The sequence below is a fragment of the Ixodes scapularis genome, unplaced genomic scaffold (assembly GCF_016920785.2).
Source record: "Ixodes scapularis isolate PalLabHiFi unplaced genomic scaffold, ASM1692078v2 ptg001158l_1___fragment_3__unscaffolded, whole genome shotgun sequence".
Lineage (NCBI taxonomy): Eukaryota > Metazoa > Arthropoda > Arachnida > Ixodida > Ixodidae > Ixodes > Ixodes scapularis.
The window spans coordinates 1,535,938-1,550,584 of record NW_024610108.1 but is presented as its reverse complement, the minus strand read 5'-3'; the positions used below and the strand labels follow the sequence as shown (position 1 = coordinate 1,550,584).

The following is a 14,647-nucleotide window of genomic DNA, read 5'->3' as shown; positions in this document are numbered from 1 at the left end:
TAATCCATGCAGTTTATATTCGAGCTTGGCAATGGGCCATTACTAGTACTAAAACAAGCACTAAAATGACTCACAAAAATACTAGCAACATCTACTGGGTCAGTGATGTAATTCTCGTAATCTCGCAATGTAATCGTGGTGACACTCTCTCCATTGCTTTCTTTGACAAACTTCCACATACACTGCGGCTGCACACTCAAGGAGTTTTCCACAATGTAAGCGTGATGATGCTCTTCTTGCCGATATATTCCTTTCAGCCAGTGCACGACATTGACCGCATCTCGCGTACCAATCGGCACGTTTAGTTTTTTTTGTAGAGAAGATGATAATGTAGTTTGCACCTTAAGCAATCTCCTAGTTCCTTTGAAAACCATAGGAGATAGTCAGTTGTACAAGATACCTTCTTTGGTGTGAACATTTGCATGCTTTCCTGAGCAGTAGTAGGAAGTGTGTAAGTTGATGATTCAACGCTCTGATCATCCAAGACACTGCTCCAGTTATAGCCACGAAGATACTGGTGTAAGGAATACAGTGGCGGAACCGATAGGTGGCGATTTGGAGCATCTTTTGTAGCAGGAAACGATGGGTTTTAGGGCAGAGATTGTCCCTTTTGGAGCAGACAATTTGGAGCTTTCGCATTACAAAATTTTATATATCTCTTTGAAAGTTAGCCTGTGGAAAAAACTGCAGTTGTTGGAGTGTTGGGCGACTACTTAAAGTTCCCTACCTACCGGGGGCCGCTAAAGATATTTATTTACTTATTATTTGAACATTCAAATGCGGGTAATTTTGCAGATGTCCCAATTAGCCTCTTAGGAGTACCGATAGCATCTTGTCTTCGTTTGACGCAAAAAGATGTTTTCGGCTACTTTGTAGAGTTTGTATCAAAGGGACGCATTTGTCGAGGGTTCGACATCAAACTGACACTTTTGTGTTGAAATTGTCTCACGCTCCTCTCTGCTTTGTAGTCGTTAGGCATGAGCAAATAATAAATTTTGGGTTCGAAGCAAATTCAAAGTGTATAGGAGTTTTGGCCGAATATTTTTTAATCGAATATTGAATAGTTGCTGCGCCTTTCTCCATGCCTTTCACTATTGTTACACCTGTCCTGTCGTCCATGCTCCTTCATTGTCCCCATTTGTTCACACTCTTTAACCTTTTATTCATTAATGGACCAACTAGCCCAAACCCAATTTTAATGTTACCCATGCTTGAACGAAAATTCAGCTGAACTCGCAAAGGTTATGAGTTCTGTTAAATTTAATTTTGTTATATTTATAGACCATGGCCTTTGAAAATCCAATACATACGTTAGGATGGCAAGTAATCGACAGATTCAACATAAAATGAAACCTATAAAGGTTCCCAGCCATACCTAATTGATGGGATTTATAAATATTCTTGCTATATACAAATATTTTCTTATTCTGAATATAATAAAAAAAAACGCGAATAATCAACACAGGTTGTTTGAGCATCGCTGCCTAACATATACCATTGCATAATAGCCACAGTTCAATTTTGAAGATTTTACTGCAATGCAAATATCAACAACCAGAATGTCTCCTTTTTTTCAGTACATAAGGTGCGTGCATGCACCATAACGCTTTAAAGGTGTGTTTTTCGCCTAATCGCACGGCTGCGCTGCGGCAAAGTGATTCGCGGTGTCAGCTCCGCGGGTATTGCTTCTCCGTAGTGCGCAGGTGCGTCGAAAGAAGCGCACCCAAGAGAGCTAACCCGCTGCAATAAATACTTACAAACAGTACAAACATCGCAGTTCATTTTGAGGCAAATATCAAATAGCGTGATATTTTAAACTAATATTTGAATATTCGAGCAACCTTACACTTTGCACGTAGCACTTAAACACAAGAAAAAACTATATTTTTTTATTTTAGTAGCATTGCCAGCAATGTTACGTGTCAGAGAGTTTCAGTTTCCTTTTAGAAAATAGCCCCTTTCGGTGCAGGCATGGCGCAAATAGTGCACAAATACAGCCTTTGGAGCAGCATGTAGCAGGCTATTTGTTGTGGTGCAGCTTGGCGTAAATGGCACAGCAGTTCCACCACTGGGAATAGTAATCACCGCCTGAGTAGGAAACCATGATTTTGAATGAAGAATGAGCTTGTCAAGTAGGAAGAAAAAGGATACAATAAACGGTGGACGATAGTTACACACCCCAGAGAGCGGCACTTTGGCAAGACTAATATCAACAACAGAGGTGACCAGAGCAAGGTCAAGGATGTTTCCACAGCAACTGCGGAAATTATTACGTTGTTCAAAACCACTAAAAATAACTGAAGTTAGCAAACAAAGTAGCTTCATTTTTGTGTTTGCATTACTAACAAAGAAGCTGCCCAACTCCCAATCGAAACCAGCAACATTGAAATCGCCATACATGTACACTCAAAATTTTGAGAAGTCAATTCTTTCTTCCAGTTAATATGTTCACAGAAGACAATGTTATCAAACATCGGCCTAAAGTAGAATTTAGCAAGAAGATAATTGCTACTGTCGGTAGACATTACTTCAATCCGCATGCTCTCTGGATAACACTCAAGATCATTCCTCCTATGAGCTCTCGGACTTGTATCTGCAGCAATCAATATGCCTCCCCCAAGCTCGTTCCAGCTTTCTCACAATCTCGATCCCGTCTAAAAACCTCATATTTGGGCAGAAAGCGATCGACACAAACTGGTGGCTATTGCCAGGGGAACAACAAAGCCTCAAAGATAGGGTGACCAGACGTCCCGTTTTGGCCGGGACAGTCCCGTTTTTGAGGTCCCCTTCTGCCGTCCCGTCTTTTTGTCCCAATAAAGAATCGTGTCCCGTTTTCGCAGGAGTGCATAGTTTCGAAATTGGCACCAAGCGAGTTGAAACAAACCGAAACTCTGCCTACTTGTTACAAGTATATTTTGCAAAAATAACCATAGGTACTTTAAAACCTCGACCGGAAATGGCTATACGCACGAGGCAAAACTTGGTGGGTCTCGCATGAAACGAATGTTTACAAAGAGCCTAAATTTGCAATAAAAAAAGGTAGCGTAGCTTAATGAAAAGGTGCTGTTTCATACGCGGCGGACTCAGGTTCAATCCACAGAGTGTGCTTGCTTCTTTCTTTTTCCACACATTTTTTTTTGTCGAGCATTTGGAGATATTTACATTTCTTTTTTACAATTTACGCTGAAAAATAAAAAAAAAATTTAGTTGACAAAACTTTGCTGAACTAAATAGTATGGGACTCCCTTTCCGGCGGGTTGGGTTAGCTTAGCTTTGGTTGCTGGTTATACGGCGGGGCCAAGTGGGTTAATAGTTTGGTAATTAGCAGCCGCATTCTGTCGGCGAGAAGCGGCGTGAACACGGGCGGGGAGGGGATTTACCCAGAGAGTAAAATTTAGTGCAATATGATGACGTTTTGAAATAACAGCAGTTATTTCCTTAAATCTTTTCTCCCAATTTTAATCTTTAATACAATCCCATCCCCCCCTGGGTCGGGATGTCCCATTTTCTACATTGAGGAATATGGTCACCCTACTAAAACAGCAAGGTGCTAACAATGCTCCAGGTGAATTTTGCCTACCTCAGACTCATAGAAAAGGAAGAGACTTAAAGTTGAAACTTCAAATGTATTTTTTTTCAGCTTTAATTTTTGGCCAGAAATGTGGTAGGAGGAAATCTATCGTTTTGTCATTTTGAAAGTAGAAAGATTCTATGCACTGGCGTCCTTGACTGAAATTTCCTGAGGAACAAGTTAAGGTACTCATAATCGGAAAAAGCTAAATTCTTCGTGACAAAAACTGAATATTTTATAACGCAAAAATTGGTTAAAATCTTTTGCTCTTTTTGGGTGTTATTGTTTTTCTCTAGAATTGCAATTTCTACAATTAACTTTTACCTTAACTTGCACTATGGATATTCTACTTCACATTAAACAAAAAAATTTCGTAGATTCCAATTTTTTTTAATACATTTTCTAATAAAGTAGCTCTTTTATGGAGCTTGTTAAAGGGGTCATGAAACTATTTTCCAACATTTTCCTTCTTAGCTTTCCTCCTCTGTACCAAACAGTTCAAGAAGACGGAAAGGAGGAACTCCCCTTTTGCTCGGACCCCCGTTTGTGTACCTGGACACTGCCGTTCTCCCCCTAAGAAAATTAGCCCGTCGCTCAAAACTCGGACAAAAGTTGCTTTCCCCACCCCGTTCACCCCTAAGCTGACAGTGCTGTGGAAGCTACGTGCACCTTGGGCCAGCCACACTTTTGCCACGTGATCACGCTCTCTCGCGCATACCCACGCGCAGAGAATGAGGTCAGGTGATGAAAGGGAGGCGGCTGATTGGTCTGGCAAGCACGTAGCTTCCACCACAAATGTCAGCTCAGGGGTGAAGGGAATAAGTGTTGTCCGGTGTCGTGTGACGTGCATTTGGGCCGGGTGATGCCTAATGGGGTTCAATTCATCCTGAAAGTTTGAATCAATTTGTGCATACGGCAAAGATTTGCACGTGTCACCATTGTACACCGCCTCCGGAGTGTCTTTATTATCACGTCGAAGGAAAGTAAAGCGTTTGAAATTTTTGCACAATATAACTCATAATAAGACTGGTTTAAATTTTGATGATTATTTGCAGTATAACGCGAGTCGCGATACAAGGTTGAAGCGCAAGTATTTTTCTCGAGTTCTGCAGTAGAAAAGATGTTGTTAAATACTCCTTTTTTCCTTATCCTGTTGGTGAGTGGAGTGAGTTGCCCCCAAGTGTGACCGCGATTGCTTCTACCACTTTATTTGTGAGTGCAGTTGATGAATTGTGTTTTCTGTCACCAATTACTAAGCTACTTGTTATTTGTTCTTGTGTTCATTCGACTCATTGATGGTTTCTGATGCTGTCTTATGCCTTGGTCCTCAAAAATTGACCGGCACTATCCTCAAATAAATAAATAAAAGTTGACCCTTTCCAGCCATGTCCCTAAAAAAAAAGAAAAACACTTTTTAGGTCCGGTTGAAACACGCGTGTCAAAAAAATTAATATTTTTGTGCAAAAAACATTTTTTTAATGCAATTTGACGGTGCAAAATGCAATTTTGTTGGCAGACACCTCCTTTCCACTCGTTGTCTCTCTCGGCATTTCGGGCGCATGAAAGAATGGTGAATCGCCTTCGCCTTCACGACCGAGATGGTATTTCCAGAATGACCCGTGATGTCATGGACTTCACGCGCAGAATTTGAAATAAATCTCTCGTTAACAATATTGCTTTAATTCTTTTTTTTTTTTGCATAAAATTTATTTTTTGACATGCTTGTCTTAGCCACTGTTTAAAAAAAAATTTCCTTTTCAGGGACCTTTAATGTTAAAATTATTGCAGACGTTTAGACAATCTAAAATTTAAAAGTAAACATTTGACAAAGATCTGTCTGGTTGGGAACGAAACGATGTCAAAAGACGACGTCTCACTTTCCTCGGTTGTGACTTTTAGTGAAGAGACAAGCTCCATGAAATGGCCAGCGTTGCGCACATAGGTCGGTGTTTTTGCAACGAGAGGGGAAAGAGGGTGGTGGAGGTAGTTGGAGACTGCTCGAAGTGGTGAGGTCAAGATGTTTACGCTAAGCCGGAGAGGAACGTTTGTTTAATGGATTTTAGAGAGCCCGTAAAAACCAGGAGCAGAACCATTTTTGCATATAAACCGCAGGTAGAGGTTCCTCAATTCTGGATGGTTTTTGAAGGTTTCGTCGAGGATCCCGTATAGCTTCGTCTGTATTTGCGTCACAAGTTTGTTTACCAAGCGTTCCGGTCGCCCTGGCCTTTAGCAGAGTACGAAACGCCCCCGAGAAGGAGCGAGACCCGCATGGAAGGATGTGCCTCAACGTAGATGAACTGTGCCGCCTTCTGGAATTTCGACTCAGCAGCACCTACCCCAAAGTGTTTGGGCGCTATGTGGATGATTGCTTCGGTATCGTCAAAATGCCGGAGGTTAGCAACTTTCTGAAACATCTAAACTCCATCAAACCGGCCATCCAGTTCGCAGCAGAATGCGAAAAAGACCGCAGCTCGGCATTCCACGATGCGCTTGCCAAGCGACCAGGAGAAGATCGGACGTTCGCAGTATACTGAAAACCAACCTACACTGGACGTTACCTCCGCTTTGGCTCCTACCGCACTACGAGTCCCAAAGGCTGCAACCCTCCTGTCCAGAGCTAAGAACATCTGCTCGTCGGAGACAGAAAAATAAAAAGAAAAAGGCATCGCCAACATAAATAAATGAGACGTTTACAATTCTCTGTAATGCCAAATTAGAGCACACCTCTTGAGGAGGAAAGGAGGGTATCCCCCCATCCATCCTCTACTCTTCCCCCTCTAAACTTAGTGGGGAAATTGTCCCGCTACATTTAGTGGAGAAATGTTTCCACTAAATATAGCAGAGAATGTTTTCCGCTAAATTTAGCGGGAAAATTTTCCCCCAAAATAAGGCGGGAAAATTTTGTGAAACTTTTCTCGCTAAATTTAGTGGTAAAATTTTCCCATAATTCAACGCGCGGTTCCGCCAACGGCGACAGCGACGCCGCTGAAGCCGGTGACGGGCGCCTAAGAACTGCTCTCTAAAAGAATGTCTACACGCGCAACTTCATCGGTCGTGTGGCCCACCGCCAAAACCGTGGTCATCGGAACCTCCAGCCTTAAAGTAGTACGCAGTCCCGCCGGAACACCCACATCCGTGATCCTTACATAAAGGTGACCAGCGAAGCATTCACGCGTACGCTGGCAAAAGAACGTTTTCAGGCAGCCCACAAGCCGGCATCGATGCTTGGGCGCCCGATGCCACGCCCCAAAGACCGCTCTCCTAAAGAAAAAGCACGAGGGGTCGTACACCAAATTCCGTGTTCCCAATGCTCCGCCACTTACAACGGCGAGACAGAAAACCTCCATCAAAGAACTCTGCAACACAAAAATGATGGGCAAAAATTTGATCGGGTTAGTACCCTCGCAGAGCACAACCACCGTACCCATATTGACAACGCCGGAATAATCAGCGTTGAAACCAATATCCGCCAACGACTCCTCATAGAATCCTGGCACATCCAGACTACGCCAGGAAATATCGACAGGTTGACACGCACCTTACCATCGGCATATGTCAATGGGCAAACGACACCACCGTGGATGGAAAACAAGCAGTTGCTCTCCATGAGCAAATAGTCGCCCCTGATGAAAATACCAAATCGGTTTTGAAATGTCAGGCAGATTTTCACCAAACCCAATTACTTTTAAAAGCACTTATGGTTGATTTTTCTAGCACAGTCCCGCCTGTATCAAGATACGCAAAATGAGCAACTTGAAACCTTCAAAGTCTGCAGCATGAGCAGAGATATATGCAACCTGCACATCGTTTGCACTCCCTCACCTGATACAGTCTAAGCTCATTATAACAGACCTCCATTTTGACCAAGATTTCGGTCTGTTGTAAAAGGAGTATGTTGTATGCAGATATGAAGTTGAGTCAATGGAAAACCAACCAAACTTCACAAATCGGTATGTTATATTCAAATGTCTGTTGTGACCAGGTCTGTTATAATGAGCTTAGAGTGTATTACCTACACAACAGGCGCAAAAAGCCAATGGTACCATACCCAAGCTACATGCTCTTCGGAGCTTCTAATTTAATTTTTGTTTAACTTAGTTCAAATAACTATTGCCCAGCACAAAACGGGCAACTTACTTACTATCACGAGCAAAGTCAAACTCGTAGGGCAAGATTGGCGGCTGAGTATGTTAGTTAAGTGCAGCCCAGTAAAAAGAAAAAGTGAAATAACACTAACCGAATGTCTAACATATGCACACTGAAAACACCAGGTTAAAAGTAGGGATGCACTGGCTATGGCAAAAACATCAAGCGCCATCTCAAGGCAGGCCAACTTCCCACTGTCTAGGCCTCTATATATATAGCAAATATGTGCACATTCATAGTAATCACCAAGAAAGTAATTTCGAGAGTTTGGCGTCCTGAAAAAAAGAGGCCAGCGTCTATTGCAAGAGATTACCATAACATCCCAAGAGATGCCCCACCCGCAAGAGATAACCATGTCCCTTGTTTTTGGCTTGATCTAGTCTTTTTTTTTTTTTTTTTTGAAACATTGAAATACAGCTTATTTCTAGCAATCATGATGTTCGGAGCAATGATGGCCTCGGCATAAATTCGGCTAGTCAGCTATGGCGGGATATAAGCGAACATTGCCGAATGGGAAGCACCGTTTTCTTTGCTTCATTGCCCCTTGCCACGATAACAAGTTTGGCAAGGACACATAATCTAAAAATAGCATATTCTCCCAACTTTTCCCAATTGCACTCCAAACATTAGCGCATTCCTCATTTTCCCCCGATTTGCTCTCGATTTTAAGTGGGCTATTTTTCGAAATATTTTCGTAATTAGGTTAAGTTGGTTCGCATCTCTGAATGCGCTGGATATCTTCACTGCAGTGGTACCTTGATCAGATCCTTTCCTGCCGCCATCTGTTACCGGTGTATGAGCAAACTGCACTACAACAGCGAAACAAAAAAAGGAGAGTCACGCGTGAGCCAAGGTATGCATAAAAGCTGGGGCAGGCACAACAAAAAAAAAGGCTAGCCAGGCACAAGCCCATGGAAGATGAGGGACCCACCGGTAGCTACGGAGACGTTGAGCGAGCCGATCAGATCGCTCGAAACGGCCGGAGTAGGACAACACGCAGTCGCAACCAACCCACAGCTCGGGATACATGCTTTGGTTCTCGTTGCCTGAACAGAAGAGCACGCATCGTCATCAGCAGTGCAGTCGAGAGTTTGAACTCAAGGCCGTCTCATTGCATGTCAGACCAAGTTGAAAATTTTGATACTCTATATGCTAACACTTAATTGCCAATTTCATTAAAAAAAAGCATTCATTTCTTACATAGCCCTTATGCAATACAGTGCACGGGCCAAATGATTTGATCCCACTCTAAATAAATCGCAAAACTAAGCTTCGCAACTTACGATGCTGTAATCGACTGTGGAGGTACGAGTAGATTGCGCATTTCTTTTAAATTTGCCCAAAAAGAAGCCACAAATGAAAACTACCATATTTACACGAATATAACGCGACCACGAATATAACGCGAGGGCAGGTTTTGATGCTCCCAAAAAGAGAAAAAAAATGATTACTATTATAACGCGAACTGAGGCCGCGTCAATTTCTCACACTCGGGGGCATAGCAGATGTGAAAAGTCCATGGAAATAGAAGAAATATCAGTTTATGTTTTGACTGCACTCATCCTCACTGCTCAGGTCTTTCCGTTTACAATCCGCTTGGCAGACTACGCAGATAAGCAGCAGCACGGCACCTGCTTGTCTGGTAGTTCCTTTTCCTTCCCTGCGAGCTCCTCGGCAGCCCACAATCCAGACAAGGCAAGAAGTAGAAGCACTAACACCAGACCACTCTGGAGCAGAAACTAAACAATGTGCAGGCAGAAAAAAGACTGCTGAATCCGATACACGATCACACTTCTTGTTCTGGTCCCACTGCATAAACAAATGCCTCGTGTTGCACGATTGCTAAACGCGGTTGGTGGTCTTGGCTTAGCTTGTATTGACTTGACTTGGCCCAGCTTGGCTTGGCTCGAATTGGCCAGTGCCGGCAATCCCGCATGGCGCGCGCGCGCGCTGAGTTTCTGCGGCGTGCGCGCCTTGTAAAAACGCAGAAGCGATAAAAATGCTTTTTTATGTTTTCTCTTCGCCCCTCCACGTGGCCCAACAGCTAATAAATTCCCTTCCACACCCCCACTTCTTTTCCCACCGGATATTTTGCATTGAGCCGGAGGGATGGCTTTCTCCTCTGGCTTTCACCAGACTCGCGCGCCTCGTGGCTGAACTCGATTCCCGGAATTTCGGAAAAAAAACTCGCGTTATATTCGTGCAAATACGGTATTCTTTTTATGAAACAATAAAGGCAAAATCCTTTTTACATCAAGGAGAAAAAGATGTTGTTGCATGCTGTTGAGGCATTTGATCGGACAAAACCGGAAATGGGACAAATGAGAGAAGCACCTGCCGGCTTTCATTAGTTTTCTTTCCTGTTTCGTCCCCAAGGCCCACCACCACAGTCTTTGGCATTGACGCAAAAAGCCTGAACTCGACTTTGGTCCCTAACAAAAGTTTGGCTCGTATTTGTATTTCCGGATTACGGCAACCTCCTGCAACGATATTTTTCACAAAATAAATGCACCTCCCAGCTGAACCATTCTGGTACTGCCCCGAACGAAAGAGATGCGAACGACGGAGCGAAAGCCCCTCGTGCTCGTCGTGCCACTCGACAGTCGTCGGCGGAAGATCTCATGCAGCCTGTCGTGCGTTTTTTCTTCTAAATGGGCTCTTACACCAGCACGCATAAACCTTTTTTCTGCGCGATGCTTAGTTTTCGCAGGAGCGATTTGTCCCGCGTTTTCCGAAACACCCCGTATATATGCCGTTGACTTTAACAAAACATCAAAGTAGAACACGATATATTTTTTTTTTCTATCTGCGTTGTTCCAAAATTATCCCTCGCAACGCGTTTCGGACAAAATTAATATCAGGTTTTGTTTTCCGCCAGCTCCGCATGATGGTCAATTCACCTCGTTTCTTGGTATCTGGCTAGTGCAGGTCAGGAACTCGGTAGTTTTGAAAGAACCGAGTTGGATGAACATCTCAGAATTCAGACTTATTAGTCAATACCCCGAGGGCAACACATATAGAATACATGTAGCGATTGGAAGTGTTTTAGATTTAGAAATGGTCTTTCCATTATAAGCTCAACCACTGACTCTAACTAAGTACTCTTAATCCTAAATTTAGATTGAACGGAATTGTGTTACCAGCTGCACCAGTCGCTAACGGTAACTCTGTCAGATGGCCACAACATTTCAAGATACCTCCTCCAGGTCATACTTGAGAAAAACTAATATTTTTATTTTTCGGATAATATTGGTTAAGGTGGAGCACTGGCTAGAGATTCAACTTCTGAACTACACAAGTCATCGGAATGAAATTTGCTGGGGAGATTTAACACCAGATGTATGTGTATTGTACAAACATTCAGCTTTCTAAGACAATTTTATATACCTGCATAAAATGTGTCACTTATCGTTAAGAAATCTACGGTACGCAAATGAAGCTACTAAGCACCATTTCGACTGAATGACTATAAAGCGGGGGATGTGGGACTTCGGGCTATCTAGTTTTTATGACTCAAATGTAAATATTTGAGGAAGAGTGATTACCTCAAAATATGAGATGCATATCTGTCCTATGTCAATTTTTGGAAACATAGTCGTCCCTCTATGAGAACTTCAACTAAAAACAAAAAAAAAAATAGAGAGCCCGACTCCCCAATAAATTTCAGTTCAGAAACAGCTTGATTGTGGTATCAGAATATTTTTACCTTTGAACAAGATTCCTTTATATTAAATATGGCACGAAAAGTGGAACTGAGAAAAATGCATTCAAACATTGAACTTTTTTACTTCATTACTGCCTCACAATGTGTAGAAAATATTTTATATCAATGTAACTATTTGGAGTATGGTTATCAAATTTAGTGTAAGGGCATTTTAATTAGTTTCTAAACCCGAAAACCTCAAATTTGAAAAATGATTTTTTCAATAAGTTTGAAATTTAGGCTCATGTTTCCCTTAATACCGGTTAACAGTAAATAATTTACGGCTACGGTTTTCACAAATTTCAAATAATGATTTCATTCCAGTTACGGTTACTGAAAATTTTTTGCTCCCGAACGGTTTTTGGTTTTACTCGTGTTTTGAGTCCCTGATTAGCGCCACATGTCGTGGTGCCAATGGCACCATTGCTACTTTCGAAGCACACAAAACTGATTTTCGAGGGTTGATTTTGAAGTGGGTTCTTGATCAATCTGGTTCATGCAGTACACAGTAGCATACTTTACAATCTACAAGTCCCATCCCCCTATCAACGGCCGTTTTCACAAAAAGTTCATTATATAAGTTGAACTTTTGTATAAGTCACACTTCTCCGTATAGTCCGCACAGTGAAAATGCACAGGTGTAGAGTAGATGAAGGCAAATATGGCAGCCGGAAGTTGGACATTGGAACTCTCAAAGGGCTACCTAGACCAACAGTCCGCAAAGGACGCCGCGCCAAGTAGCCGCGGACCTATGCCGACATGCTTTGGACTGTCACAGGACCACTGCAAGAACAGGCAATTGGAGGGCTGCTCTGCCATTCTCCCTTGTCGGATATGTTGATAAGGCCTATATCCTGCATAGTTAAGGTCCCTACTTACAAAATATTACACATACCGTAAAATTCCGAGCAAGCGCCCCCACCTCAGCAAGAGCCCCCCCCCCCCCCCCCCCCCCCCAACTTCGCCGCTAATTTCACATTTCCGCGCCGTTTTGGGAAAGCGCCCCCTCCCTTCTCCGCACCCGTGTCATGCACCGTGCCGACCGCGCCCAGGGAACACTGGCCTGCGAAATCCAGTTCCAAGAATCCAAACCAATCCAACCCTACTTTGCAGCTCGATCGCCAAGCGCCATTGTCGCTTTGTTTTGGCGGTGTCAGTTCGGCTATGCATTGTTACACAGTGGAAAAGAAAATTGAGGTCATCCAATGGCATCGTGAAAACGGGAAAAACGTACACCAGATGTCTCGACACATGACCGTGAAATACCGGGCAAGCGCCCACTCAAAATTTTGAGATAATCATAGAAAAATGGGGGATGGGCGCTTATCCAGTCATCAATTCCACATGTTAATGTACCGTGCATATTTTCTCAGATCTTACAAATTTGGGTATGGGCGCTTAATGTGGTATGGGCGGATGCACCGTATTCTACGATAAGCTCGACCGGGTACGGGAATGGGACAAGAATTTTGACAATTTGTGACAGTCAAACTATGGGAAAGCCAAACTTTGACGAAAGCTAAGTCACGGCACGCCAGTGTTCAGTGAATACGTGGACAATGTGCTCTGTGAATACCTGGAGCGCGAAAGAAGTGCAGAATGAGCCATTAGCTACCAGCTTCTTTCCGAAGAGGCTGTCAAAAAAGCCAACAGCATGCAGTTGGGAAACATTGCGGAATGCTGCAAACTTTTTCTTGCGACCGACTCGGAGGAGTGTTTTGGTGGTTTTGAAAGTGATTAATATAGCAGTGACAAATCTTTGGCCTAATAAAGTCTATGTTCTCAGAGATAAATAAAATATTAAATCCATGTGCACTGCGCTTTTTTTCTTTTTCTGGCAAAAACATTTTGTCGTCGCCATCTTGAATTTTGGTGATATTCCGGGATAGCGCCGGGCCTCCCCCCACTTTGCAGGTAATTTTGACGCGTGCGGGGAGGGGGCGAGCGTCTACCTTTTTTGCGGTTTCCATGTCCCTCGGGGTTTGGGCAAGCCAACGGGCATGGAGAGAGTAACTAAATATCCGCGCGTCATATTTTAACCGAATGACGCGGAAACCTCCTCCACCTACGGGGCGACCCGCGGTATCGAAAGTTTACGAAAGCTGACATCTTAGGTCCTGGGCTTACTACTGGTCAGAGCCGCTAAAAGCTATTTTGTCGAAATATAAACTTTTTCAATTATTTATAAAAGTATTTTTTGTTCACTATTTTGTATCAGAAAAGAAACAAATGCAGTTAATAAAGTACGGAAACAAGAAATGACCCGTCGACTTACCCGCCACCACGCAGTGGAAAAGGCGGCGTATACTAGAAAGGTGTAGTGGGATCAGGCGCCAACGAGCGGCGAGCATAGAAAGGTCCCGGATGTACGCGACGGCCCTGCGGTCGTACGAACTGGAGGGTCTGACCGGTTCCGAGCGTTCCCAAGGCCTTTGGCGAGCAGCTTTGGCTTGCAATTTGGCCTTTTGGTGGTATGGCAGCGCAAAGTGGCTCCCGTCCTGAACTGATCTTTACCCCGTGCTTGCTGTCGTTTGTGGCCAATGAAGTGTCATGCCGAATTGGTGCTTAATCACGCAGCAAATGCAATGCGAGCCGCCCTGGCTGCCCGCTTCATACAGCCTATCATCCGGAACATGCTTTAGTGGTGCCCTCTCGAGCCGCGGACACGGAGTGCGGCAGCCGTGACTGATCGCTGAGCTCACTACCTTTCCTCCTCTTGTTCACGGCCACTCAAGCAACCAAGGATATCATGAAAGAGGTTATCTTTTGGTTGTTTTTGTAATGTTAATTTACCTATAACTTCTAAAGTAAAGCGACATTCGAGAAAAGAACAGTTTTATTAAGTTACTACGTGCAGTGTGCTCAGGTTCGGTGCAAATTAAAAACCAGTTAAAAAGTCGGTGCAGGGCCCCTTTAAGGGACAATGTGTTCTCAGCGTCACACTAAGCCACCAGACAACTGCGTTGGAAGCCGTGGTGACAGACAAGAGACACACAACCTTGCTTGAAAGAATGTGGATCGACAAGCTTAGGATCGATTTGAACAGACTATTTGTTAGATCCGTTAAACTGATTATAAGTCGACCCCCCCCACCATACGGTAGTCATGACTACCGTATGGTGGGGTGGTCGACTTACGATCAAACCAAAGCATTCTACCACCGCAAAAACGAAACCAGGGTGTCTAACAAATTATTATTTTGAAATTCCTCCACTTTTCCAGGTTTT

The 14,647-nt window shown here is 43.5% G+C and overlaps 1 protein-coding gene across 2 annotated transcripts in view; it reads right to left on the bottom strand.

The window, feature by feature from the left end:
* The window catches only part of LOC120847056, a 40,346-nt gene that overhangs the window by 4,808 nt on the left and 20,891 nt on the right, over window positions 1-14,647 (bottom strand). The window contains exon 5 of one of the 2 annotated variants that reach the window (XR_006077213.1): window positions 8,704-8,763. The exons of the other annotated variant lie outside the window; for it this stretch is intronic. The gene's annotated coding sequence lies outside the window, so the exon portion shown is untranslated. Of the gene's footprint in view, window positions 1-8,703; window positions 8,764-14,647 lie in introns of those variants that run through there. 2 annotated transcript variants of the gene reach the window in all.